At 50.7% G+C, this 13921-nt stretch overlaps 1 protein-coding gene across 9 annotated transcripts in view; it reads left to right on the top strand.

Annotated features, from left to right (window-relative positions):
- Nucleotides 1–13921, top strand: part of PACSIN2 (protein kinase C and casein kinase substrate in neurons 2) — a 111517-nt gene that overhangs the window by 50676 nt on the left and 46920 nt on the right. Inside the window, exon 1 of one of the 9 annotated variants that reach the window (XM_074326493.1) lies at nt 6204–6225. The exons of 7 other annotated variants lie outside the window; for them this stretch is intronic. The gene's annotated coding sequence lies outside the window, so the exon portion shown is untranslated. Of the gene's footprint in view, nt 1–6203; nt 6226–11042; nt 11168–13921 lie in introns of those variants that run through there. One more of the 9 variants, XM_074326495.1, reaches the window with a different exon arrangement.

The following is a 13921-nucleotide window of genomic DNA, read 5'->3' as shown; positions in this document are numbered from 1 at the left end:
GGGTGGCAGCCCCTCTGGGGGGTGGGTGACAAAGGGTGGGTTTTGGGCAGCGTGTCCGTCTGAGAGGCTCTCAAACACTCAGGATGCTGAGCCAGTGGCTGGGCAGTGCGGGAGTCGGAGTTCTGGGGACAGGTCTGTGCTAGAGGAGTAAAGCTGGGAGGCGTCAGCACGTGGCTGGTGTTCAGAGTCATGGGAAGAAGGGGTCACCTAGAAAACTGGTGTGCGTATCATGGAGCCCTGGGCCCTGCTGGAGTGCACACGGCCATGAAGGCAATGCCTGCTTTGCAGGACGGACTTGAGGGTATGTTGGCGCTGGGACCAAGTGGAAGGAAGTGAAGGGCAGACCTGTTACCTGTGACTAGAAGACAAGGGACCTGGATTCCTTTATCTGAAAAGCTTGAATTTCATGCTTATGGAACTTACAGAAGGTGCCCACGTGGTACCTTAGTTTTGTTTGGATTTTCAAAAGTAACCCAACTAAATATTCTTAGGGTAGAAAAATTAAGAAATACAGATATTGCAAAAAGAAAAACCCAAAGTCACATATTCCACTATCCAGAGGAGGGGACTAAATGTTGATATTCAAGTATTTGCTCAGATGTCTCCTCCTGAGGAAACCCTTCTCTGACCACCATCCTGTCCCCCTCAGAGCCTGCCTCCCACCTGGCTTCATGTTTTTCCCCAGCCCTCACCCCCCCAGCCGCTCCGTTCCTTACTGGTCTAGGACTGGTAAGGAACTGGCCTGGCGTTAAGTCCTCTGGACCCTGGATTGTCAGCAGGGCCTCTCCCACTCTCGTTCACCCCGTGCCCCAAGCCTCGCCCATGCCTGGCACGTCTTAAGCCTTCTTTACATTTTGTTGAATGAAGAGATTCACACGGTTTGGTACATGCCTTCCAGACTTGTTTCTGCGCAATCACCCGCTCATAAACATAGATTCTTGACTAAGCTAGTGTTCGGTGTTTTAGGCCTAAGAATGCTGCACTGAAGCGATCTGTGCACCCCAGGGCTTTGGGCTGCACAGATCTGTGCACCCCGGGGCTTTGGGCTGTTCTGTCGTCTGTCCAGCTTCTCAGAGCCATGTGAACCTTGACAGAGCTTGCCCAGCTCACTGTCCCTGGGCTGCAGGCAGCCAGCCCCTCCCTTCCTCTTCCAGACAGCTGTTCCCCTCCCCCCTGTCAGCCTAACCAGGTGTGACCTTGACTTACCTTTCCTGCTGCTGTACTGTGTGCTCCTGCACTGCAGGACCCAGTCTTCTGATGGATTTATTTTACTCCCTCCCCCAACTCTTAGCAGGGTTTCTGGCCCTCGGAAAGTAAATGTTTTTAGAATATTGGGGTAAATATACATAAAATTGTTTTGAGTTAATATTTTACTGAGTTTTACAGAATAAATTACATATTTTAGTGAAAATATTTTAAAATTTTGGACAGAGGCTATTTCTTGAGCCAGCCAAATTGACAAATGTTTTATTAAGAATAGTGTCTGTCTGTCTGTCTGTCTCTCTCTCTCGTCCTCTCGCTCTCTCTCTCACTGTGTGTGTGTGTGTGTGTGTGTGTGTGTATGTATGTATGTGTGTGTGTGTGTTGGGTATTATCATTGAAATCAAGATAGTAACCAAGTCATTTTCTTTGGCCTTCTCAGATAATACTTCTATATGGTAGCTGGGCATTTTATCATAAATGGAAATGTCATTCATTTTTCTCCTTTGGAATCTGGTAACTGGAAATGTTTATTAGGCAGGTAGCATCATTAAAAAGATATGTAGGAGGCTTAACATTGCAGGTGTTTACTTTGTGTTCCTGGAGTTTTCAGTGGCACAGCTGAGGAATAGGTGTGAAAGTTCTGTTTGCCGAGGTGGCAGGCGCCCTGTGTGGGGAGGTCATGACCAACAAGACTGGACTTGGGCTGGGGACAAGCAGGCAGAGACGAATGTTTGCTGAGTGCCCAGTGTTTTCAGACATTCGCATATAATGTGTCATTTAAATTTCTCGTAACTTTCCCATGAAGTAGGGCAACTGTGTTTATCCCCATTTTATAGATAAGAAGAATGAGGCTTAGAAGTTAAAACTTCACAGCTCGTTCAAACCCTGTTCTCTCCCCACTCTCCCTGTTTAAGGGAAACGTTTGCTATTAATATAATGCTTGGTTTTAGCCCATTGGTTTCAGATTGTTGCTTGATAAGTGGGTTCCCTGTTCATTTTTTTCAAATTTTGGACAGTCCTTCATGTTACATGAACTTTTTAATGAATAAAATCACTGTCAAATTAGGACAGGACTCAGTCGTCAGTTTGTCCTACCAGGTCCAAAATGGCCCTGTGTCCTTCTCTAGAACAGAAGACTTGGGCTTCAGCCTGTACATTCAAATGAAGTGGAATTGTTTCTTGAGAAAGTGGCACCATAGTTGAGTGCATAGATTCCTCAGAATACTGAAAAACCAAGTCCCTTTGTGGTTTGCGTGACTTTTTAACTTCAAAAGCACACATTCACAGCGCTGCTTGAGAAGTCTTTGAGCAGTTTGTCTCCTGAGAGCTGTGATGCGTGTGAGGTGTGGTTGGTGGTTTCCTTGCCTGCTGGTGGTGGGCGGCGTAGCCGGAAGTGCTCCTTTTTATCGCTGGTAGGTAGACAGCAGCACTCTCATGAGTGACTCAGGCTGGCAACCAGACTGTGTGCCCACAGGCACCCTGCCCTTTGTGAATCATCTCTCTCCTCTCCTGAAAAGCCACAGCCGCTGCCCAGGGCTTGCCTCCAGGACCTGCGGACCCTGTGCTGTGCTGGTTTATTGCTCCTCCACTGGGGGTGCCTTTCCCTGCTTCTCCGCTGATGAATTCTCACGGAAGTGTCAGCCCTGCGCACCCTTTCTGGACCTCCTGCCTGTTGTCCTAGCGCTTTGCGTAGAATTCTGTCCGAGTACTTGGCATTCCCTGTGTTGGAGGTAGTCATGTGTCTCTCCCCCCCCCCCCCCGCCCCGCCAAAGGTCGCTGCCTCAGTGATCGATCGTGTCAGGCTTACTTGACCGAGGCTGGCCTGGAATCACCATCACCCTGGAAGCTCCCGACTGCTGAAGGCCCCATACTACAGGCCGTGCCAGGTCCCGACAGGTGCCATCTGAGTCCCAGAGCCCCTAACGCAGATTGGGTTCCATGTTACAGACAAGCAGTGTCAATCTCAGGCCTTGTAGGTTTATGGCCTGAGGTGACTGGGCCGTGGAGCGGTCACACCCATGTGTCTTGTGAAGAATCGTAGATGCAGATTCCAGAGACCTCCTAGATTTATCCGGGAGCCATGCTCTTTGGCATTGTTCTCTCTGCTGCCTCCAGTTTTCAGGGGGTGCTTTTCGCCCCTTCAGCCGGGGCCGCAACCCCTCTGGAGGGTTCAGCAGGGCAGTGGCTTCGGTCAGACGTTGAGGGAGGGGACAGCCTCGGAAAGTGCCCCGCTCTGCTCAGGAAGAGGCAGCGGGGAACTGCCCACAGAGGCCCTTTGTAAAGTGACAGGAAGTCCTGCTTCGAGAAGGGGCTGCCGCAAAGTAGAGGGCTTGAAAGACGCTGAAGTGGTTGACCTGAGGCCACGCTGACTCATGAGTGTTGTTAATAACGCTTTGTGGAATCTGGGAACCTGCCTTTGCACTTCAGAGGCAGCGCCTGAGAACGCGCCTCAGTGCTCAGGTCTCTCCTCTCCCTCTCACCCCATCACGGCTGCCCCGTTGAATACCCCCATTTTATTTGGCCTGAACAAAGGGCAACCTTCTGACCCATTCTATATTTTTTCCTTCTGCTCTTGCCAGAAAAGTCTTTCTGTCTCATCGGGGTCTACGTGACTTCTTTGTTAGGCTTTAGGGTATGTCTCTTGAGTCAGGAAAACTTGTAGGTCAAGGAAGAAGTATCCCACTGGGCGAGGCTTCTGACTGAGAGAAGGACTCTTGCAAGTGTGTGACACAGCTTAGCCCACGGTGGTGGCGGGGTTCCTTAAAGAACAGCCTGGGGAGCGGAGCGGAAACTAAGGTGCTGAGTTGACGGCCCCATTCCCTGCAACGTCACCACGCGTGGCTCTTGGACCTGTAGCCACCTGTCACAGGTCCTGTGAGGTGCTGTGGGTAGCATGTAAAGACACCCTGAAGTGAACGGGGGCGCTCTGGTGGTGATGAGCTGATGCGTCGTCATGGGCTCCCCAGCCCTGACCACCAGCTGGACATGAGAGGGGCACTGACAGAGAGAGCGAGAGCTAACGAGCGCGGGAGACAGACGCTTGTGTGCGGGGATTCTGCCGCGTCTGCCTCGGCAGCGTCAGTGTTGTGCTGTCGCTGGGACTCCTTGCTGGGTTGACATGGCGGCACGTCAGTGAACTCTTGTCCTTAGAGCCGGAAGTGTGTCTTTGTTGAATGTGACTGCCTGGCAGTCAGTGTAGGATGCCTACCTTTGTGGGCAGGAGAGGCCACATCTGTTGAATGTGTTTAGTTGGGACTAACAGGTACTTGCTTGAGACTTTGCTGACCGCAGGTCATAATCCTTTTTCATATTTAAAATGCTAGAACATCAGAACTGCAAAGACCTTTTTCATCCGCCCACTGCCTCCCCCGCATTGTGGAGAAGGGGAAATTGAGTGTCAGGAGGGTGAGAGTGGGGACGGACCCGAGAATGGCTCCCGCCCCCTCCCAGTCATGTGATGAAACGTGGGGCGACGTACTCAGAGGTGGCCTCGTGCAGTGAGCGTGAGGGGCCTGCAGTGAGGTGCCTTGTTGCCGTCCCCAGTCAGAAGCCAGGACGGACCTGAGATGTGCGCTCAGCTCTGCGCGGGGAGCTCGTTCGGCGCGTCCTTCCCCAAGGCTGTGTCCTTCCTCAAGGCTGGGTCACCTCCTCTCTCCGGTCCCCCTGGGACCGAGCCGGACTTTGGGCTCTCGTAAGTTTGGAGGCCCCACTCTGGATTCTGTTAGCTGTATTGCATTGTGCTCACACTCAGTTTAAACATTTTTTTTATAGTAAAACTAAGTGAAAGGATTTTTGCCTTTGAAACTATTTGGCCACAGGAAATTATTCTTCCTCGTCTTGCTCACCTATGTGTGTTCAGAGGCGAAAGCATGTGTGAAAGCACAGGGGCGAGAGGGGCGTGTACGTGTGCAGAGCTCACTGCAGGCTAATTGTGGCCAGAGTGGTAGAGTGTGACCGGGAACGTGTTGTGAGAGGTGACGCTGGGGGCGCAGTGGGTAGAACAGGGAGGCCCTGCTGGCCACCGGGAGAAACCGTGGCGGGATTGCAAGTCGAAGCACAACCTGATCTGAAAGACACACTGAGCCCTGTGGTGCCTCATGGAGAACGAAAGGAAGGGGGACCAGACTGGTGTCTGGGGACCAGTTAGGCCAGTAGTGATCTGGGCAAGACAGTGGTGGCCTTAACAGAGACAGCCGCTGTCGTGAGGGTGGGCGAAGTAGGGGGCTCAGGAGAATGTGAAGAGCTGGTGTCAGATTGTGGAAACTGATTCACTGTGGCGCTTGGGTGTGGGAAGAAGGGGAGTTTCCGGCTTGAGCAGCTGGGTGAACAGTGGGAGCCTTTTCTGATGTAGAAAACCCGAGGGTGGGAGTGGGCTGAGGGCAGGTAGGAAATGGTTTGCAGGGACCAGGGGTGGCTGTGCAGGCGTCCAGGAGGCAGTCAGCTGTGTGCGCCTGGAGCTCCTAGGAGAGGGCTGGGCCTGAGATGCCGCTCGGGGGTGTGAGACTGAAGGGGGTGTGATGTGTGGGAACAGAAGGACTTGCTTAGGTAGAGTGCGCAGCGGGAGAGTAGGGCCTGGGACAGGACCCCGAGGAGCCCCAACACCCAAGGCCTGGGCAGAGGAGGAGGAGGAAAAGCAGGAGAGGCAGTGTTGTGACGCCGGGGGGGCTGTAGGGGGGCAGCGGGAAGGCCTCAGGCCGCCATGCGGTTTCACACTGAGTGAGTGAGGGCTGCAGAGGGTCAAAGACCCAGAGGAAGGGAATGGTGGGTGCAGTGAGGTCCTGTTGTGTGAGAGGAAGTGGGATAAGGGGTCACAGCCTTAGACAGGAGCGTGTGTGGAGAGGCCAGCCTGTGGGTGCAGGTGCTTTCGAGTGACGGCAAGAAGTGGAGGGGCTTCTGACTGCCCACTTCTCCGTGTTCTGTGAGGTGGGACCTGTCACCTGCTGAGAGAGAGAGGAAGCGAGGCGGCCACGGAGAAGGTGTGCAGGACGTCCCTGCGGGGAGCCCGATGGCGGTGAGGATGGGGTGAGTTTCCTCCAGCACCCAGCTGGCCTTTGTGGGGGACGCCGTGTGCCTGGAGAGGCCGTGTTTTCACCAGGCAGGTGTGAAGGGAGAGTTAGACTCAAGGCGGGGGTGCCCTGAGGGGAAGAGGGATGGAGACAGGGGTGCCAACCAGCCCAGGACAAAGGAAAGAGGGTCTGTGGTGGGGTTTAAGGCAGCAGGGCCGAGAGATGAGGAGGGTTTGTCTGATGAAGGACAAGTCAGTCTTACTGCTCTTTGAAATTCTGGTGAACGTTCTTCATGAATGTGACTGTTAGTCCAAAGGAAGACATGGGTTTTTATAGCTATGGAAGGAGGTTCTATGTGTACACCTCCGAGTCAATTGGACATAAACAGTGGGGAGGTCTGAGAAATTGTCCGGCGTCTGAATGGGAAACCTTTAGTGTTTCCACCAGTCTTCCAGCGCGTTGGCATGACCGCGTTGGCATGACCGCGTTGGCATGACCGCGTTGGCATGACCGCGTTGGCATGACCGCGTAGGGGCCTGATCCCGCTGCTTCCTCTGCCTGACACCAGCAGGTGGCCTGCCAGCCTCTCCTTGAACTTCAGGGATCCCACTTGCTAGAACTCCCTCCTCATGTTGGAGAGCTCAGATTGCAGTGAGTTTTCTTTGTGTCAAGTCAGGACCCAGCCCCTTGAAACACGATGCAGCTTTGTTATGTGAAGGAAGAGTGCTAGTTCCCTTTCCTTAATTCAAACATACGCGTCTGAAGATTACACTGAAGTCATTTTACAGAAATGAGCCTAAGGATCACTGAACTCCGTCACCACAGTCTCCTCCATCCCTCGTCACCGCCCCCCACTTGGTCATTTGTTCATTCAGACATTCAGTCACTTAGCAAATATTTGAGCGTCTGCCTGGTACTAAGCTGTGGGCCGCAAAGGTGAAAACACACAGTCCCTGCTTTTCAAGTTCCTGTGTAATGAATGTCTGCGCGCTGCTTTGCTCTGCTTTTTTTCTGGCTTATACCCAATTTTGAATATAAAACAAGTCACCTACTTGTCCTTTATAGTGGCTGTGTGGTGACCCCTCCGTCAATTCACCGTTATTTCTCCATTTTTGAGCATTTGACTTGTCTCCAGTCTCTGCTGTTATAAATATGACTCAGATGAACATTTCGTTCAAGCTCTTTTTCTTTGGGGAATTATTTGCTTGAGGCGTATTCCCCAGAGTGGGACAGCAGGGTCAGAGGTTGGTAACTGTTATCTGCCTTGTTCTGTGTTTCCAGATTTTTCCATGAAGCCTACTGACAATGTAAGAGTACATTCCTACTTTCCAGTAGCCCCACCCAAACTGGCATTGTCATTTTAATTTTTCTTATTTTTACAAGTTATTTCCTTTTTAAAAGGAGTTATGCTTCCCCCCGCCCCCGCCCCCACAGTAGTTTGTTGTTAGACTTGGCTGGCTTATGCTGCAGTAACAAGCGAACCCCAAATCTCAGGCTAAAACATAAAAGTGTTTTTCTTGCTCACTGGGTATGTTGCTCGTGGGGTGCGGTCATTCTGGGGCCAGGCTGATGGAGGAGACTTTGCTGTCCTGTAGCCACAGGGTGATGCTCCCAGTGGGTGACAGGCGGAAAGGAGAGGCCGGGGACCTTCTCACAGTTACGTGGACTGGCTTAGCCGGTGGAACTTTGGGGAGCACTCCTGCCTGTGCCCCCATCTTCTCTCCTGTCAGCTCATCTACGACAACTCCTTTGTGCAGTGGAATTGGATCCTCAGGCTTCCTGTCGGTCCTTAATATAGTTTAGGTAATAAGATTTTTGTCATTTGTGCCGAATCCATTTTTCTTTCTTTGCTTTCCGTGTGATATTTTATCATGCAAAGGTTTAAATAATTAACATAAGATTTGGGTGCATCCATCTTTTTCTCTGCTATCTTTTGTTTCGTTAATACCACAATTTATCTTCCTCTCAAAGCCAGAGAACAAGCTATTTTCTTTGAGTTGCTTAAAATAGATTTTTATTTGACTCCGTATGACACTGCAAACTCATCCAAGTATATAATTTAATGTCACGTGGTTTTAATCTAAGTTAACTTTGGCCCTTGGTGATACCTGTTCCGTAACATTAAAACCCCAAGCTCAGCAGTGAACACCCCTTCATGATACAAACACTCAGCAAACAGGAACTTCCTGGACCCGATAATGGGCATGAATGAGAACTCCCAGGGCTGGGCGGTGACGGACTGAAAGGGCAGGGATGCCGCTGTCACTGCTTCTATTCACATTTCACTGGAGGTTCTAGGCAGCACAGTAAGGCAAGAAAAAGAAAGAAAAGGCATACAGATCGGAAAGGAAGAAGTAAAGCTATCTCTGTTCGCAGATGATGTTATCTTGTGTATGAAAAATCCTAAGGAATCTGCTAAAAAAACTACTAGAACTAATACACAGGTTCGGCAAGGTTGCAGGACACAAGATCAGTATGTAAACATGAGGGTCATTCTGCCCATAGCTGGAAGTTGTCTTTGCCCAGGCTGCAGCCTCGCGTGGGTATTCCCTGGGGCAGCCGCGTCCGTGTGCCCTTCAGGGGCCAGTGCAACCCCACGAGGGCGGGCGGCTGGACCTGTACAGTTCTTATCAGGTTTCCAGGGGCCACAGGAAATGAACAAATCACAGGGGCGAGTATCATTCAAGGGTGTCAGTCGGCTTCACACAGGTGGGTGTCAGGAGCTGGACTCAGCTCAGAAGCGCTTCTGTTGGGACGTGATGCTGGCGAACGACAGCAGCCTCGTCTCAGTGGGGTGTCACGACCAAACCAAATGTGTCTCCCAGTTGGAGCAAGAGGAGCCGTGGATGATAGAGGTAGAGTTCTTAGTCCAGAGCCTTCCAGCATTATTCATAGTGGCCAAGACATGGAAATAACCTGAGTGTCCTTCGATGGATGGTTGGATAAAGAAGATGTGAAAAGGTCTGGGGAGGCCGGAACATCCCAGACCAACAGTGCGGGCAACTTACATTAATCAAAAACAAAACACTGATTAAGGAGAGAAATGTAGAAAAGCATTTAATGTGGGTATGCTTCCTGTCGGTTCAAAAAAAGTACATTATAAATGTGACTCTTACGAGAAAGGTTTGGAATGCGTTTCAGAAATTGAGGATTAATAATGGAAACTGTAAGAAAGATGACGGGTGAGCGATGTACGTGGGAAGTCACTTTTCAATACGAAGCTTGAAGAAAAAATAAATGGTATTTCTGTTAGTTAGCAATGAATAATCCCAAAATAAAATTAAAACAATTCCATTTATAATAGCATGAAAAAGAATAAAATATTTAGGAATAAACTTAACAAAAGAAGTACTAGGCTTGTACGCGGAAAACTATAAAACATGGTTGAAAGAAAATAAAGGTGTCTCGATGAATGGAAAGATATTCCACAGCCATGGATTGGAAGACTGAACATCGCTAAGACGGCGGTCCTCCCCAAACTGATGGACAGAATTGTTGTAACTGCTATCAACATCCTGCTGCCTTCTTTCTGTAGAAATCAATAAGCTGATTCTAAAACTCTTATGGAAATGCAAGGCACTCAGAATAGTCAAAAGAATTTTGAAAACGCAGAACAAAATTGGAGCACTCACACCTCCCAATTTCAAAAACGTCTACAGGTCTGCAAGCATTCAGGACCGTGTGCTATTGGCATAGATCCGTGGGCTCCAGGCAGGGGAGCAGGACTCACCCCTCACATTACGGTCGATTGATTTTGGACAAGAGTGCCAGGCTGATTCAATGGCAGAAAGAATAGTCTTTTAGACAATTGGTGCTGGGACCACTGCACAGCTACCTACCTGTAAAAGAATGGATTGGACCTCTGCTTCACACCACATGTACGTAAAACTTAGCTCTCAGTGAGCCAGAGACCTAAATATAAGAGCTAGCTCTATAAAGCTCTTAGAGGAAAACAGGCATAAATCTTCACCACCTTGGATTAGGCAATGGTTTCTTAGCTATGACACTAAAACAAAAGAACAACAACCAAAAATAGGTAACTTGGACTTTATAAAAATTAAAACTTTTGTACTTCAAAGATGCTGTCGAGATAGTGAAAGACAGCTGACAGAATGGGCTGCTGGAGGCGGCACAGGGGGCGGGGCTGCCAGCTGGAAGGGAGGGAAGCAGGAAGGCCAGGGGCGGCCAGGTGCCCCGGCTCCAGGCCATGCTACTGAGTCTCTGTCCCCAGCGGGGCTCACCTGGTGGCTCCAGCGCTTCCTACCTAACTTGCCTGCCGTGGTGACTGGGCTTCTCTCCTCCCCTCCCACATCTGTAAGAGAAGGAGTGGACATTCGAGTGTGGAAAGCTCCCGAAGCTCTGCAGGCCCTCGCTCTGTGTGACAACTTTGCTGTGGTCACCAGTAGCCCGTATTACTCAGTCTAAACACACGGTGAGGCCCTGCTGTGCGCAGCTGCCCAGACGACCGTGCTATGGGCTGGCCCTTGAGCTGCTCACAGTCCACCAGCTTGGTCTGCAATGTGTTTCTTTCCTTTCATTGCATAGAATACAAAAACCTATTTTTGGAGTAAAATGCCGTCCTAATTACCGAGTAGTTAAGAAGGAATTTGACTTTTTACACCAACAGTCTTTCTTTCCATTTTGTTTTGATTTTTATTCTTTAATGGCTGACTGTGTCCTGATAGTAAGCGTAACATTTGTTAGGCTGGTCAAAGCGTCATCCTACTTGGGCCTCACCGCCACCCCTTCCCTGCAGCAGGGGGTGGGCCAGGGGAAAACTCCACCCTCAGAAATCCCGTCCCTGCCTGGGGCTCCGTGGGCCGTCCCCATTCAGCAGCCCGGTGGGAGGCCTGGTGGACAGCCTGGTGGACGCAAACCCACTGGGATGCAAGTTCCAGCAGTCGGGCTCCCCCTGCCCCCGGTGGTCCCCCACGCGTGGCCCGCGGTCAGCGTTCAAGGTGAGTTAGTGAGAAGTGAATGTCTAGAGGGACTCACCGCAGGCCGCGATCCGGTGTGACCCACGACGCCCAGAACGTCTTAGCGGCAAGGAAACCTGGCTGGGGGCAAGCGCGGCCGGTCTCCAGAATCCAGGTCCCCTGTGCGTTCCAGTCCCACCCCAGGCTTGGAAGCAGAAGTGGTCGTATTTCTCATAAAAATCCTGCCCTGTGGGCGGTGTCCCATCCCCACCCTGGGCTTGGCCCCCCGGAGGGACCGCCAGCAGGGGAGTAGCTGGAGTTTGGCCACTTGTTTCTGGCTCAGCTGGGCCTGCTCTGTCATTTTTCCTTCAAATCTTGGAGTTCTTCCTATACATTTTCTCGCACTGTTATTTGTATTCTCACATGAATATCAGATGGGAAATGTGTCGTTTTTGTCCTTTTTTAAAGTGACTTTTTCTATTTTTAAACCTGTGGAGCATCAACTCAATATTTAGCTTCGGGAGCCCTTCAGCTGGAGCCCCGCGTTCCCAGGGTGCTTGCCAAGCAGAGGTCTAAAAAAGTATCACTGTACAAATCGGTCCCGGGCACGGACCTGCCCGCTGACATGTTTCCATTACGTAAGGAAAGTGTGTTTGGAGACGTGGCTACATGCCATTTGCTCTAGCTCCTCCTCTAAACGTGTGGGTGAACTACCAGCGGCTGGGCTGGGCTGACCAGGTGACTCGGGGGTCATCCTTCCTTTTGTTGTGGACTCTCTGTAACCTGAGACCATTATTGCCCAGAACAGGAAAGGCCATCTGCAGATGACCAAGGGGGGCCCGGCCATGACTTGTTTTCTTTGAGCTATTAGGGCATAAAAGACATGGGGGGCAAAACGTATTCATTTTAAGGGTTACTACATCTGTCCAAATCTAGTATGTTTTTAATGCTAATTTCTCCCATAGAAAATCTGTCACTTTCTCCAACCTTCAGGATCCAGCTCAGAGAGTCCCTTTCTCCCTGTCCTTTGCCTTGTGCTCCTGTCTCATTTCCTGAGCACCGCTTTGGGGCTACCCATAGATTCAATTCCAGGTGAGCATGGCACATGGCGGGTGTCATCTGTGCTAAAGGACACGGGGTAATCGCCAGGGGGCCTGTTCGGGGCTGTGTCTGTGCCCCCTCTGCTCGGTGTGTTCCCCGACACATAGGACTCATGGAGCGAGCCCTTCGGAGAGAAAGGACTTCCCTGACTGCTTGTGAAGGCTGCTGTGTGAGAGAGTGGCCAGCTCAGGTCTGAGTTCATCTCCCGTGAGATCTTTGGAAAGGAGAGGCCAGGCCTGCCAACACCGCCTGGCATGTTCCAGCCGTGCAGGCTTCATCGAGCGCTTTCTCCATCTGGGGCTCTTTCATCTTCAGGCCAATTTTAAGAATGAAATAAACTGACACACCTTTCTGGGGGATCTCCAGAACCATCTTCCTTTTCTTTTTTTTTAAAGATTTTATTGGGGAAGGAGAACAGGACTTTACTGGGGAACAGTGTGTACTTCCAGGACTTTTTTCCAAGTCAAGTTGTTGTCCTTTCAATCTTAGTTGTGGAGGGTGCCGTTCGGCTTCAAGTTGTTGTCCTTTCAGTCTTAGCTGTGGAGGGCGCAGCTCAGCTCCAGGTCCAGTTGCCGTTGCTAGTTGCAGCGGGCGCAGCCCACCATCCCTTGCGGGAGTCGAACCGGCAACCTTGTGGTTGAGAGTCGGCGTGCCAACCAACTGAGCCATCCGGGAGCTCAGTGGCAGCTCATTGACTTCATTCTAGTTGCTGAGGGCGCAGCTCGCTGGCCCATGTGGGAATCGAACTGGTAGCCCCAGAGCTCGTGCTCTAACCAACTAAGCCACCCGTCTGCCCCACCATCTACCTTTTTATTCTTAGGCCTTAGGAATTCACTGCTGAGTATTCACTAATTATATACAATTATGAATTAGAAACAAATTCAATTAGTTTCTAATTTAGAAATGAAACCCCTACTGCAGGTAGAAAGTGAGTGGTTTCAGAAACCTTTCCCAAACTTACCTGAAGTGACTGCCTGGCTGGTTTCTAACGCGTGTTACATTCTCCCTTGAAATGGCATTGGTTCTTAGGGTTGTCAGCGCGAATCCAGATTAGCAAGATGATTTGGTCTTACTCTGCGCAGGTGTGTGTGGGGGCGTGGTCTACAGCACACCTTCCCGCACGTGGGTGGTTGGAAGGTGCTCCTGGTCGGTCACCTGTGTTATCCTTCCCCGAGCATTTCCTCGGGTTGACCTTTGTCTGCAGACAATGCTTTCCCGTGCTCGGCCTCACTGTGTGTTGTGTTTGGGTGATTCTTCTGGGCTCTTGGTAACAAACCAAACTGAAATCTCAGTGACTATGGGACTTGAATAATTTATGTTGCAAAAGATTAATAATTTATGTTCCAAAACTAGCCCTCACAAAGTAAATTTTAAGAGGTCGCCTAAGTACAATTACTTTCTTGAAACTCTTCAACTGGCAGCAGAGCTTTTTAGCAAACAATGTTTCGGATGCTCTGACTCCAGACGGAATTGTAGGTGAGTATGTAGAGTGTCCAGAACAGGTCCCTGGGCCGTTTGCACAGGAGAAGAATTATTTTCTTGGGAAAAGGAGAGAAGAGATACGGTGAGTAGGGCAGGGGAAGGGGAAGGGGAACAGGGAGGACGCACGTCCCGGACTAAGGAGGGCACCCGGCACTCGGAGGTCACCTGAGAAATCCAGCCCTGGCTCCAATTCTTCCTTCAGCAACTGTCACT

This window comes from Rhinolophus sinicus, linkage group LG02 (genome assembly GCF_036562045.2).
Source record: "Rhinolophus sinicus isolate RSC01 linkage group LG02, ASM3656204v1, whole genome shotgun sequence".
NCBI lineage: Eukaryota > Metazoa > Chordata > Mammalia > Chiroptera > Rhinolophidae > Rhinolophus > Rhinolophus sinicus.
This window is presented reverse-complemented; position numbering and strand designations above follow the sequence as displayed.